The sequence below is a fragment of the Apis mellifera genome, linkage group LG10 (assembly GCF_003254395.2).
Source record: "Apis mellifera strain DH4 linkage group LG10, Amel_HAv3.1, whole genome shotgun sequence".
Taxonomy (NCBI): Eukaryota; Metazoa; Arthropoda; class Insecta; order Hymenoptera; family Apidae; genus Apis; species Apis mellifera.
In genome coordinates this window covers 3,711,518-3,717,327 of record NC_037647.1, presented here as the reverse complement: position 1 = coordinate 3,717,327, position 5,810 = coordinate 3,711,518, and the positions used below count along the sequence as shown (strand labels likewise).

The following is a 5,810-nucleotide window of genomic DNA, read 5'->3' as shown; positions in this document are numbered from 1 at the left end:
ATTTTTAATTTACGAATGGGGATTGAAAATTTGAAAAAAATAAACTATTTGTAATTTATATAAATTTCTTTTCTTTTTTTTTTTATTACAACATTAAATTATTTAATTTAATCCTGGAAATTTGATAATTTTCAGCTTGAAATTTAATAATTAGAATTAAAAATGATACGAAATTTAATAATTAGAATTAAAAATGATACGAAATTTGAAATTTAGAATAAGATTGTAAATTTTTAATTTACGAATGGGGATTGAAAATTTGAAAAAAATAAACTACTTGTAATTTATATAAATTTCTCTTCTTTTTTCTTTTTTGGAAAAAAGAAAGATTTCGAGCGAAATTTAATGCACTTAATGCAGTATACATGTTAACGATCTTAATTTATGAGTGGAAATGCGAAGTACATTACCATCGTCAATTATTAAACTGTTAATGTGGAGTCTCTCATTAATAACGGGCATTCTAGGTCGTTCCTTTTTTTTCTTTGTTGTTGGGACTGTACAGGTGGTCAGTTGTCCCGGCCCGCATCGTGCAGGACAGGTGAGGGCCAATGAGATAAATTCGATCTTACCCTCATGACCAAAAGGGTACAATAAAACGTGTAATTATGCAAATATCTATTCGTATTCTGTCAAGAAGAAGGTCGTGCGTTATCAGGATGCATTGCACGAACTCGTTGATTTGTGGAAATGGTTCGATAAAATTGTGTATCGAATGATACAGAAAGAAATATAATTTTAATTTTAAGATTGTATATACGAAAGATTCTTTTTCCTTGACAAATTTTTACGAATTTTAAATACGAATTTATTCTATCATTTCTTCGATTTGCTGTGTGTGAAATAATTTATTTTTTACGATATATTTTTTGCGTTACATTCGAGATTCTATAATACCCTTCAAAGTAAGTAAATTTTCTAGCTCATCGAAGAAATAAAAAAGAATTATAACGTATGGTAGATTTATATATATACCTGGGCATTCATTTCCTTTGAAACTCTCCGAAGAACTTAGAAGAAAATACGCCTGACCACTAATAACAAGACGAGTATCCCCCATAAATCAAACATATCACGTCCATATTTTCCTTTCAAAAATCTAGAGCAAACGATAACAATATCAAAATCCCTAAACAACCAATCTTTCTAAATATAATCATTTTTACTTACGAAACAATTCAACGTATCTCGACCAAAAAGTAATTTATATACACCTATATCGTTCCACCTGGAATTTCCTTCCTCAAAGAAATCCGAATCTTCAAATTTTTATTTCTCGTTTAAAAAATATATCCTCTTCCCTTCCTTTCTAACAGATAATGTTCAATATCCTTAGAAAAATTTCAGAATAAAAAGAAAAACCGATTCTTCGTATCTTCGTCGCGTCTTTCTTAAAAATACAAAAATACAGAATTAACTAAAACTACTTAAAACTTATTAATTACCAAATCTCAACCCACCTAAAAAAAAGAAAATCTTTCGTGGAATCAAATTGAAGACGCTTCCTCCTCCATCTCGCATGATAATCAAAGGTGGAAGGGGCAGCTAGAATAATAATCGCGTAAAGACGGTAGTAATACACAGATAAAGAGGACGTGAGGTATCAGGAAGACGGCCAGGGTCGTCGTAGGTGGAAAGAGACACGAGGCAGGGGGGAGGGGGAAAGAGGCCGGCCACGATCCTAATCTCCCCGGGCCAAGGCCTCGGCCGAAAATTCAATTAAACTTTTGATATACGGGCGGCTGTGTAAACGAAAATTTCGCAAGGTTCACGTACTTTCCTTGGCCTGGCTACGCGCAACCGGCCTCCACGATCGTTCGTTTCTGTAAAACGATTAGACGCTTCCACCACCGGTTTCCTCTCCGTTTCCTTCTTTATATATATATACATATATACATACGTGTGCAAGAGGAGGGTGAGTTGAGGAGGGAGAAAGGACTGGATTGATGCTAGACGACGTGTCGCCGGGAAATCTGGACATTTATCTCGGACGATTTGCCCGGACGCCCGGGGCGAACACGATTCTAACTGGCCGGATATCGAGACGGTGCGAGCGTACGAATTGTTCCTTCCTGTTCTTTCAGATTATACCTTCCTTTTTTCTTTAGCTATTCGAGCTTAATACGGGGGATACAAAGATGTGCGAGTGATTTACGTGGAATATATAGATTTCCTTCTTTCTTTCTTTCTTTCTTTCTTCTTTTTTTTTTTTAGGAAATTTTGAAGGATTCGAAGTAGGTTGGTCTTGAAGGAAATCGTGGATGAATCATTTCTTCCTGTGATTTTTTTTCGGGCTTATACCTTGCTTTTTTCAGTCCTGGAATTAATATGGGGGACGATATAAGTGTTTTTTTTAAATTTTGGAAAAATTTCAATCTATGAATCGTGATTGAACGTTGGGATAATTTGATTTTTTTATTTTTTAAATCAACTATCTGATATTGTTATACTTTGTAAATGTATGAACAAGGATATTAGAGGAACTAGCTGCATTATGGATCGATTGTTCGTATAAAAAATGGAATGGAAAGTCGGCCTTTATAGCTCCATGTCTGTCGATAGGAATAAATATTTCTTCTATGGGTTAACCCTTAACCTCACGATACATATAGTGAAACGTATCTTGATAAGTGAGTGTATAATATTAATAAGAAAATCTTGATGTAATAATTGATTTTTTGAAAATCAATGTCGATATTCAACTGAGATTTGAAACAAAAAATATTTGAATATATTATATATACAACTATTTTTTTAAATGATCTAATATACGATTCACTATATATAACGAGCATAGTTGTATATAAGTTATTCCAAGGAATTTAACTATACGATGTATCCTTGGAAAATACCATCCACTCACTATAACTGCATTACATTGATCCAACATTCCACCAAAGTTTACACAAACAACATGAAATATCACTCTTACGTCACATCCCCCCCTATCAATTCCTCGAATTTTAACAGTTTCCAAAATCAACTCGACGCGAAGAAAGACGCTGCAATTACATGGAATATGGAAGAAAGAAGGTATCTGAAAATTTTCCAAATTTTTAAAATAGATTATAAAATATTTTAAATTCCAAATCTCTTTTGAATAAAATTAAAAATTAGTTTAAAAACGAGTCAACCTACCTAGTTTCTCGAGAACACTTCCCAGAATCTGAAAATTTACAAACTTCAATTATTATACATTTAAAACATTCAAGAAAGACCGTTTTTAACCGAAAGGGGACAAAATTCCCTTTCATTTTGAATCCCACGATTCAACCACCTCCCCACGATAAATAACAATTCGTCATGAAAATAACGAAGACGCGAGCCAGCCCACTCGCCAGACGAAATTCCAGTTCAAAGATAGAATTGTCCAGATGCTGGTCCTCGTTTCGCTCGATCGGTCGAGAAACGCCACGGGCTAAACGCGACACGATTTATTCTTCTCTGCAGAGAAGGGGGAGGAGGCCATCCGCAATGCGCAGGAGGAGAGAGGAGGAAAAAAAAAAAGAAGAAAAAAGAAACAGCGATCACCTCTGGAAAATTGGTCCTTGGATTCTCAAAGTTGGGCAACCGATAATGATCGGGATCGGGTGTGGAATTGGCGAAATGCGTTGCGACCGTTCTCTATTCTCCACCTTTCTCTCTGAATGGGAAACGTGCTCGTCATCCCGAGGAAACGTTTCCTTTCTGAATCGATGAATCGTCGTCCATCATAGGCAAATATGACAAGCGGGCAGCGCCCCCTACAAAGAAGATCGGGGACCGTGAAAAATCTAGCTGGGCTGACGGTGCAGATTCGGACCTCGCAATCTGGGCCTTGATGCAACGCGAATGAACACGATTTCCAAGAAAGAAGAGAGCAACTTTTGCTCAATGGACGGCACTGGTTTGTGGAAATGATGGTGGACCAGTATGGGAATCGGTCCAAGCTCGACTTCTGGGTTTTTTCGAATTTCTCGCTCTCGTTTGGCTGGCCAACGTGATCGTTCATGATGCTTGTGAGAAAATAGGATTTTCACTTCGTACTATCCTATAGTACCTATTTAAAAGAAATATTATTATTAATTAAAAGGAAGAATATTTTGTTAGAATTCGTTCCAATTCTAAGAAACACTGTAATGCGAATAATATGAGAAACAAACTTTCCATCTCGCGACCAAAGTTGGAGAAAAACTTATAAATAAATACGAGGAATACGTGTAATACGAGGAAAGAAATGCAAAAACTTATTTACTTACCGAGTAAATAGAAAATCATGGAAACACGAAGGTCCGTCCAGGCTTCGTCGGTATCCAAGATTTCGGTCGGATTCACCGGAGGAGGAGATTATTTTTTTCCATTTTGCCGGCTATTTTTGCGCCCGAGGAGTGACTGACCTCTGGCCAGTTTCGCGGTGCCACGTTGATCGCCTATTTTTAAGCCGGCGAAAAATGCATAGCCTCCCTTTCGAAAGAAACACGGCCGAGAAAAGTGTGCGAGCACGAGGAGGGGCGAGGGAGGAGGAGAAAGATGGGACAGCGGAGTTGAAAACAGGGAGAATCCTCGTCTTCGTAGTCGTCGTCGATGCTCGGTGGAAAAATTTATTTCGAAACGGCCACATGTCACGGTCAAGAAAAGCGGTCTCTTCTTCCTCCCCCTCCCCCCACCCTCGAATTCTTCAACGTTACCCAGAAATCGTTTATTTACTCACCAGTGTGAAATATGTAGCCACGGTTGGAGAGGCCATGACGACGACGACGACGACGAAGACGACGAAGACGGCAACGACGACGAAGACGAAGACGACGACGACGAGACATCGATGACGCGGATTTCACGGGGCAACGAACAAATTTCCTGCACGATTCAACAAACGGTGTTAACAAACGGCACCATGGAATCTGATTATCACCAACCGACATCGATCTATTTTCGACCGCGTTCCTCGACGTCTACAGGACGTTTGGTCTATGTGTTCTTACGAGGACTACGTGTTATTAGTGAATTGGAGAGAGCGATATTGGTGGGGAGAAGTTTTTGTTTTGCTTTTCGAAGAATTGATCCTTTGTGTTACTCCGTGTTATTATTGCGTATATGTTTATTGATACGTGTATATTATTGTATAGCTTCGCCAGAATTCGATTATTTCGTTAAAATTTTGTAATTTGGAAATTGGAATAAAATAATACGAAGATAGGAGGATAAAGAAAAGTTATTTCAATTTTATATATTCGATTTTTTCGATGCTTTGTTCGGTGAAAGCTTTGTTACTCCTTTTGAGCAACTTATTTATGTATTTAGATAACAGGCTTGATGAGTAATATGTTTTGATCCGACAAATTTTCTTTTATCTGTTCAATTTCTATTGTGTTAAGCAAAGTTTCAATAATATATAATATATAATTATATATTAATATATAATATTAATATATAATATATAATATTAATGATAACGTGATATTACGTCTAAAAATGAAAATTGTTAAAATATAAAGACTTTGAGTAAAATATAAAAACTTACCAAATAATTAATGCCTCTGTCCTATTTATAATATCTAATGTGTTTTAATTTATAAAAAAATTAATGACTATCTAACTTTTTAACTGGAATAAGTAAAATAATTTGATTGGAATAAAATTTGCAAAATAACGTTATCGAAAAACTTTCCAAAGATACTTTCGTGATCCTCAAAGTCATGGATTTCACCAACAAAGAACGATTCCACGATGTCGTTCCAAAAGATAGCAGCGATCTATTTTCGACCACTTCCTTCGCCGCTAGAAGGACACGATTTTCTAACGAACGAAACGTTCCAGGCCTCGAACAAAGT

The 5,810-nt window shown here is 36.4% G+C and overlaps 1 long non-coding RNA gene across 1 annotated transcript; it reads right to left on the bottom strand.

Moving 5' to 3' along the window:
* Positions 1-342: 342 nt before the first annotated feature.
* On the bottom strand, positions 343-5,336 carry LOC113219051. The gene is made up of 3 exons (XR_003305489.1): positions 1,171-5,336; positions 976-1,099; positions 343-629 (listed from the first exon to the last, which is right to left on the bottom strand). It is a non-coding gene; the product is annotated as an uncharacterized LOC113219051 (long non-coding RNA).
* Between the last annotated feature and the right edge of the window lie 474 nt (positions 5,337-5,810).